Source organism: Eublepharis macularius, chromosome 5 (genome assembly GCF_028583425.1).
Source record: "Eublepharis macularius isolate TG4126 chromosome 5, MPM_Emac_v1.0, whole genome shotgun sequence".
NCBI classification, from domain to species: domain Eukaryota; kingdom Metazoa; phylum Chordata; class Lepidosauria; order Squamata; family Eublepharidae; genus Eublepharis; species Eublepharis macularius.
Window position 1 is genome coordinate 66,533,642 of NC_072794.1, and position 8,417 is coordinate 66,542,058.

Below are 8,417 nucleotides of genomic sequence, written 5' to 3' on the forward strand. Positions count from 1 at the left end.
TCATTTTGAAACACCTTCATTGGCTACTGGTTTGTTTCTGAGTTTAATACAAGGTGCTGGTATGACCTTTGAGGGCCTTCGCAGCCTGATACCCATATAACTGAAGGATTGACTTTTCTCCTTTGTTCATGAGCATCACCTAACAGTCTTCAAGTTGCAAACTACTGGCAGACCCTCTCTTAGAGTGGCTTGCCTAACATCAGCCAGAACTTGGGCCTTTTCTGTTACATCTACCCTGCAGAGGGGATGGGAGCCTCCTCATTGAAGTTTGTTAGGAGGTACTACAAGCCTTGTTTGTTTGTCAGGGTTTGGGGTGGGGTATGAACAGCAGGCATCTTTTGTAGGGGAGGGTGGTATTTTGAGTTTTTAAATGTTACTTTGCTTTCATCTTTAATGTTTTAATTACTAGTTGTAAGCTGCCTGGATCCAAGAAGAAAGGTAGGGGTATAAATATTTAAATAAATAAATATCCTTCCAACTAGGGTTTCCAGCCTCCAGGTGGTGGCTGGAGATCTCCCAGAATTACAACTGATCGCCAAGTGACAGAGATCAGTTCCCCTGGAGAAAATGGCTGACTTGGAAGTGGACTCTATGGCATTATAGCCATCTGAAGTCCTGCTCCTTCCCAAACCCTGTCCTCTCCAGGCTCTACCCCCCAAATCTCCAGGAATTTTCCAGCCAGGAGCTGGCAACTCTACTTCCAACTGCCCAATAGTCTTTTCCAAAAGGTAAATTTGGCTGCAAGAATTACCATCTTAATACAGCCCTGAACTTTCTTAATACAATTATTATTGTAGATTGTTAGCTACTGCAGTTCTTTACCTGCCTTCTGGCTTAAAGCAAGAAATGTGAAACCATGCCTTAGACTAAACTATTCTTTCTGAGGTTGCTACTACGATTTATCTGCACGAACTTGCTGTTGTAATTTCAGAGCCTCTGTATATAATCTTTGAGAATTCAATTCTTGGAGAACAGGTGAGGTGCCAGAAGATTGGAGGTGGGCAAATGTTCTCCCAATCTTCAAGAAGGGAGGGGGGATGATCCAGGTAACTACTGACCTGTCAGGTTGATGTTTATACCCGAAAAGGGTTTAGAACAAATCATCAAGCAGTTAGTTGTTGCACATTTAGAAAAGAAGGCTGTAATTACAAAGAGGCAGCATGGGTTCCTCAAGAACCTGTCATGTTGGACTACTTTATCTTCTTTTCTGATAGAGTTACTTCTTCGTTGGATCAGAGACATGCTGTGGACATAGTTTGTTTTGATTTCAGTAAGTCTTTTGACAAGGTTGCACATGCTGCTCTTGTTGACAAGTCAGCAAAATGCTATGACCATTAGTTGGATTTGTAATTGGTTGACAGATTGTACCCAAAGAGTGCTTATAAATGGTTCCTCATTCTCTTTGAGAGGAGTGACAAGTGGAGTACCTCAGGGATCCATCCTGGGTTCTGTGTTATTCAATATCTTTATAAATTACTTGGATGAAGAAATATAGGGGGTGCTCATTAAATCTGCAGACAGTACTAAATTGGGAGGGGTAGCTAATAAAGTCAAAGAATCAAGATTCAGGATGATCTCGACAGGCTAGAAAACCAGGCTAAAACTAACAAAATGAATTTCAACAGAGCTAAATGTAAAGTTCTGCATTTAGGTATAATTATAGGATGAGGTGATTATCTTGGCAGTGGCATATGTGAAAAGGATCTAGGAGGTCTTAGTAGACGATACACTGAATAGGAGACAGAAATGTGAAATGGTATCCTAAAAGGAAAAAAAAATATGTATGTATGTATGTCACTTATAGTCTGCCTTTCTCACTGAGACTCAAGGCGGATTACACAGCATGAGATTAGTACAATCTATATCGAGTACATTTCCATACAGTATCAAGGACATTTCCATAAACAATGTCATAGAGTAAATAGATACAAGTTTTAAAAGGCATAGCATTAGCAAGAATCCAGTACAAAGTAGAAGAAAATATTGAAAAAGAACATAATTACTTCTAGGATTGACATTAGACAACTTAAAGCACAGGTAGTACATAGGAGTACATATTTAAAGCAACAGATAATAGGTAAGGCAACATAATGGTGAAGTCTATGGTCCCTAATTCATTAGTGATGCATCTGAGACCCCATCCCTACAATACAGCCCTCCCATTTGATTAAAAAAACCTTTTTGAATAATTCAGTTTTTCATTGTTTTTCAATGAGGGCTCTCCTGACTTCCTCAGGCAGGTCATTCCACAGGGTAGGGGCCACCACAGAGAAAGCCCATGTACGGGCTGCTGTTGATTTCACCCATGTGCAGCCTGGCACCTGCAGGAGACCCTGCTCAGATGAGAAAAGCTGCCATAGAGGAACATAGGGAGGGAGGCGGTCCCACAGGTATGCTGAATCAAGGCCATGAAGAACTTTGTATGTAATAGCCAATACCTTGAACTGAGCACGGTAACTGATAAGTAGCCAGTGGAGTGACTGTAGGATGGGAGTGATGCTCATGCTCATGCTTGCTCCTGATAACAATCGAGCTGCAGCATTTTGCACTAACTGGAGCCTCCTAGTTAGCTTAGATGATAGACCTGTCCGGGGTCTGTGTCCCAGCCCCCAGACTTGGTAGGAGGGAACAGCAGGTCACCCGGGCTGATGGACAGACAGAGGGGGCAGCCAGCAGCCAGCAGGTCAACTGGTCAGCCAGCAGACAGCAGGTCAACCGGTCTGACTGGCAGGCAGAGGGGACAGCCAGAGGACAGCAGGTCAACCCTTCCCATGGGCAAGGGGAGCCAGAACCTGCCGGTGCCAGGGGCAAGGGGCAAAGGCCCAGGGCCTCAGGAGGCAGGGGGAGACAGAGAGAAGCCAGCGAGTTCCACTCCCCTGAGGAGGGAAGGGGGACTAAGCAAGGCAGAAGGGGCCAAGGGCAGAGGGATTGGGGGCCCTGCAGTCACCCACCCAAAGACCTTACCTGAGGAGGAGAAGCAGCAGCAGCTCCAACAACCCAAAGCCACGCCCCAGCTAGAAAATAGTAGCCTGGCCCAGGAGTTGCCAAAAGCCAAGCCACTCCAGGTGCGGCTATTGGAGGCACTCTGCAGGAAGCCCTGGGCAACCAGCCAAGGAGCCGCAGCTGGACCCACCTACTAGCCAGGGGACTGCAGCTGGACAGGCCTTCAGCACTCAGCCAAGGCAGGGAGGCTGGGCAGCCAGGGAACAAGGCACAGCTGGTGCTGGTCAGTGGGGCCAGATCGGCTACCCCAGCTGCAACTGTTTGGTGCAGCCCAAGACCAGGCTGGAAGAGGGGTGGGGCAGTAGAAGGAAGCCCTATAAAAGCTGGCTGGGAAGAGCCCTGGGGTGGTGGGTGTGAGTGAGGAGTGATGATGTGGAGTGAGAGCAGTAAGATGCAAGGGTGGAGGCTTGGAGGAGAGTTCTGGAAGGAGGAGATGGAGGATGCAGAGGGTAAGCAGGCCAAGTTGAGCAGGCCAGCGAGTGGACTGAGAGGGAGTCTGGGTGAGGTATACCGCCCCTCCTTCCACAGAGCAGGGTCCTGCAGAATCCCTGGCCCCCATATGACGTCAGGAGCAGACCGCCCAGTGCCACGCCCAGCGGCAGCGGTGACAGGCCCTGACAGACCTATGTATAATGCATTACAATAGTTGAGCCTTGATGTTACCATACCATGGATCCAGGTGGCCAGGTCAGCTGTGTTAAGATAAGAAGCCATCTTCCAGGCCAGAGTGAGGTTGTAAAAAGCATTTTTGCCACTGTCTTAACTTGTTTTTCTAGTAGTAGCACTGGATCCAGTAGAACTCCTAGGCTTTTAACCAAGTCAGTGAGGGTCAAACAAACTCTATTGAAAGCGGGGAGTACAATATCCATCAAGATCTCTGCCTTCCCAACAAGCATCACTTCAGTCTTGTCTTGGTTCAATTTCAATTTGTTTTTCAACTATTTCACCACGGCTGTCAGGCAGCGATCTAAGATTTCTACTGCATCCTGTGGGACCTGGATAGCGAGATATAAAGTTGAATGTCATCTGCATATTGGTAACATCCAACTCCATAGCTGCAAATGAGTTCTCCTAAAGGCTTTACATAGAGGTTGAATGACATGGGAGATAAGATTGCGCCCTGCAGAACCCTGCAAGATAGATCCCATTCTGGAGATAGCTGATCTCCAACAGCCACCCTTTGAGTCTGTTCCATGAGATATGATTTAAACTAGGTTGGCTGCATCAACAGCAGTATAGTGTTCAGATCAAGTGGAGTGATGGCATTTATTGTTTATTTATTTTATTTACATCATTTATAATTCACCTTTCTCACTAGGACTAGGATACATTATAAATCAATGTGATCATCGACTGGTACATTCAGTAAACGATAGGGTAAGGATAACAGAAATTTGGAAAAAAGCAGAAAAGTGATACAGAGCTGGGAAATGGTGAAACCAATTGTTATAACATAGATTGATATGACATTAACAGTGTGGAAACTATGCAGTAGGAGCATACTTGCAGCAACAAGCAGTACACAATGGTATACTACATCTCTCTGAACTATTTACTTAGAGCACAGCCCTATTACTTATGTATAAACATTCTTTGAAATAATTCAGTTTTGCATAGTTTGCAGAAGGCCAGGAGGGTAAGAGCCTTCATGACTTCATCAAGCAGGCCATTCGATAAGGTGGAGGCCACTACAGAGAATGCACATGAACGGGCAGCTGCTGATTTTGCTCAAATGCAGAAAGCCCTGTTCAGATGAGTATAGTTGCCATGACAGAGCATAGGGAGAGAGGCAATCCAATAGATATGAGGGACCAAGGCCATGAAGGGATTTTTATGTAATAGTCAAAACCTTGAAGTGAGCCTTGTAATTGATGGGAAGCCAATGGAGGGACTGCAGAATAGGAGGAATACAGATACTGCTAATAACCAAGCTGCAGCATTCTGTTCCAACTGAAGTCTCTAGTTGACTTCAAGGGGAGACTTCGAGAGGACGGTATCACTTTACTCTGCTCTGCTCTGGTTAGACCTCAGTTGTGGGTTTAAATAGTTTTAAAATCAGAGTTGCAATGGACCTTAAATCAATAGAGAGACGATTGTTTGCTTTTAAGAAAACATTTACTCTAAAGGAAAAAGGTACACAAGATTGCTACAAAACAAAGAAATCTATTCCCTACATCTTTACAATACAAAGATCACACGAGCAATATGGAGAATCTGCTTCTTCTTGACCCTTAGAGAGGAAGTCACCTGACCTATTAACCAATAGTAGTTTGCAAACACATCTCAGTTTCCCAGACTTTCTGATAGATAAGGCTATTGGCGCTCTGCCAGGTTTCCTTCCAGGTCAATCCAAACAAGGAGTACACTGGATAAACACATTAACCCCATAATGACTGGATGCCAGACCTTGCAATCTATATTCCAACAATTTGAATTATTATGTTCAGTTTTGGGCACCACAGTTTAAAATGATGTTGATAAACTGGAACATATCCAAAGGAGAGCAATAAAGATGGTGAGGGATCTGGAGACCCAAGTCTTACGAGAAAAGTTTGAAGTAGGGATGTTTAGCCTGGAGAGAAGACAACTGAGAGATGATACGATAGCCATCTTCAGCTATTTGAAAGGCTGTCTCATAGAGGGTACAGCACAGTTGTTTTCTGTTGCCCCAGGGGGGTGTACCAGAAATACTGGGTTAAAATTAAACTAAAAGAGTTTTCAGCTAAACATTAGGAAGAACTTCCTGATGGAGAGGTTCCTCAATGGAACAGACTTCCTCAGAAAGTGCTGGCTCTCCTTCTTTGGGGTTTTTTAAGCAGAGGCTAGATCGCCATCTGTCAGCAATGCTGATTCTATGACTCAGTATGAATTTAGGCAGATTGTGAGAGTGAAGGCAGGAAGGGATGAGCCAGTGCTCAGTTCCTGTGGCTCTTTCTTACAGGCCCAGGGTAATGCCAATTGCCACTTTGAGATCAGGAAAGAATTTTCCTCTATGCTAGATTGGTCAAAGATCCTGGGAGAGGTTTTGCCTTCCTCTAGGCATTGAGCAAGTCTCACAAAGGTTTAGATTAGATGACCCTGGGTTCCCTTCCAGCTCCATGTTTCTATGCAACAGTGAATATACTTTTGAGTTTCATATTTACTCAAAATGCTAAATATAATCACTCTTTATCTTCCTATTGATGAGTTAGAATGGGGGGGGGCTATATTCAGACATCATGATAAACTGTGGTTTGTTTAAATCATGATTTATGCAACAAGCTGTGGTTAGTCTACCAGACCAAAGTAACTGGCTCCATTTTTTGTTTAACCTTTATTTACTTGCCCCTTGTTCTACCAGCCAACAGGGAGAATATCCTTCCTACTCAGCTATCTTATTGGCTAAGCAGCTGTGAGGACCTACAGCTGTGATGAGCTTGGTTTGCAAATTCAGACATCAAAATTAATTATTAGTAGTATAAGCAGTAACTAATCAGCTTACAGCCGCCACCACCACAATTTGAAAATATGTTCAGGATTTGATATTGCTGTGAGGTCTGAATGCAGCATTTGAATCAGAAAAGTAGACAAATGTTCATTTTATGAAAAACTGCTGAAGTATAAAAGAAATCTAGAGTTTGCTAAATTACATGCTGTTTTGGGCAACTCCAGAAGAAATTATCATTCATGACAAGCTTACTGACTAATACCATTCCTGGTATTACAGCATCAATCAACTGTGAAGCATAGCCTTGCTAGCAGGGAGAATAACTGGCACAGTCCTTGGCACAGCTTTGCAGTTCAGAGTTAACTACTGCTGCACTGACTAATTGGAAGAAGAATTTAAATACTTCCCTTTCTGGTGGTTTATGCTTCCTCATAGATTAATTACTCCTCTCGTCTGTACTTTGAGCGAAAAGGATAGGAAATAAAAAAACTGCTATTTAATGCAAGTAAGTTTTCAGCCACTTAGTGTTAATGGGAGTTAGCCCTACATGCACACAAAACCGTTTTTTACACCCACAAAAGGAATATTAAAATAAACAAGAATCAGCAGCACAATAATTCAGCTCCTCCCTTAGGTTTTCAACCAAGCAAATTGACTGTTTTCCCTCATTATTGAGATAATGATTCTGTGCCTCTTCAAAGCTACTATATAAGGGAAATAGTTCATTGAGCACACTTAATTATTTTGATCTCTTTCTTTATCCCATTGTGTCTAGATGCACAATGGGTTCCACTCATTATAAGTTCTTTCAAAACCTATCACTCTACTTTTTTTTTGCATGCTACAATAGTTATTTTTCACTTTAGCCATCAGAAAAGCATCCTAATTCTCTTCACACCTGTGACAATAAAGCTGACTATGAGGATACTGCTGTCATGCATATTGTGCCACAGTCTTCCAATACTTTTTTTTTTAACAATTAATTCCTTTATTACAACCCATGGTCTAAGCTGCGGACATGACTGGGATTCACTTCAGCTCTTTCACAGCCAAATCTGGTGGTAGACACTGCTTCAATTGTTCAGCCTTTTTTTTGTCTGTGATGACAAGCGTATACAGATACCAGCTGCATCGCACCTTGAACTTCACATTATCCTTGTTTTTTTAAATCTTGACAGATTTTGCATCTTTTCTCCTTGTTGTCAATAGGAAGTCTTTGATCTCTTCAATTTTGCGAGGCATGGCAACGGCTTCTAGTGACTGTGGCCAAGGTCCGAATCTCAACCCACAGTCTTCCAATACTGACTAACTCAAGGCTGTTTCCCACAGCCTCTGAAAATGGGTAGAATAACATGGCTTCGTTTGAGTGTAGGATTGAGTACCTATTTAATGCCTTGTCCATTCCAGTCCAATACTGATAATGAGTCTATATAGTTTCTGTATATCTACATGTTGTGCCTCAGCCTTTGCCCTAACCCCCTCCCGCCACATTGTAAATTCAACCCAGGGGGGAAAGTGAGAAGTTTGCAGACTGCTAGTGTTTTTTTTATGTAACTCACCAATCTTTTGTTATTCTTTACTTGCATGCCACATTTGAACAAGTACAAAGAGAGAAACTATTATCTCTGAGGAAAAACAAGTTCCACAAACTGCTGTGTTAATGTAACACAAGAGGAAAAACAGTATAAGACAAAATAGTGTTCAAACACATAAAACATCATACCAATGGTAATTACAGAAATTGGAACCATAAAGCTTATGTTTTGGACAGACAGTGTGGTATAGTGTTTAGATTGTTACACTAGGCCTGGAAAGACCTGGGGTCAAATCCTTGCTCAGTCAGAAGAATAACTTTGAGATAGTTATGCTCTCTCAGCCCCAGTGTTATTGTGAGGCAAAAATGTGAAGGGAACCATGTACACTACTGTGAGTTCTTTGGATGAAGAGTGAGATGAAATGCAATAGATAATTGAGGTTCAGAGGTTTT

At 42.9% G+C, this 8,417-nt stretch overlaps 1 pseudogene; it reads right to left on the bottom strand.

Moving 5' to 3' along the window:
• Positions 1-7,394: 7,394 nt before the first annotated feature.
• Positions 7,395-7,672, bottom strand: LOC129331262 (60S ribosomal protein L38-like; annotated as a pseudogene).
• Between the last annotated feature and the right edge of the window lie 745 nt (positions 7,673-8,417).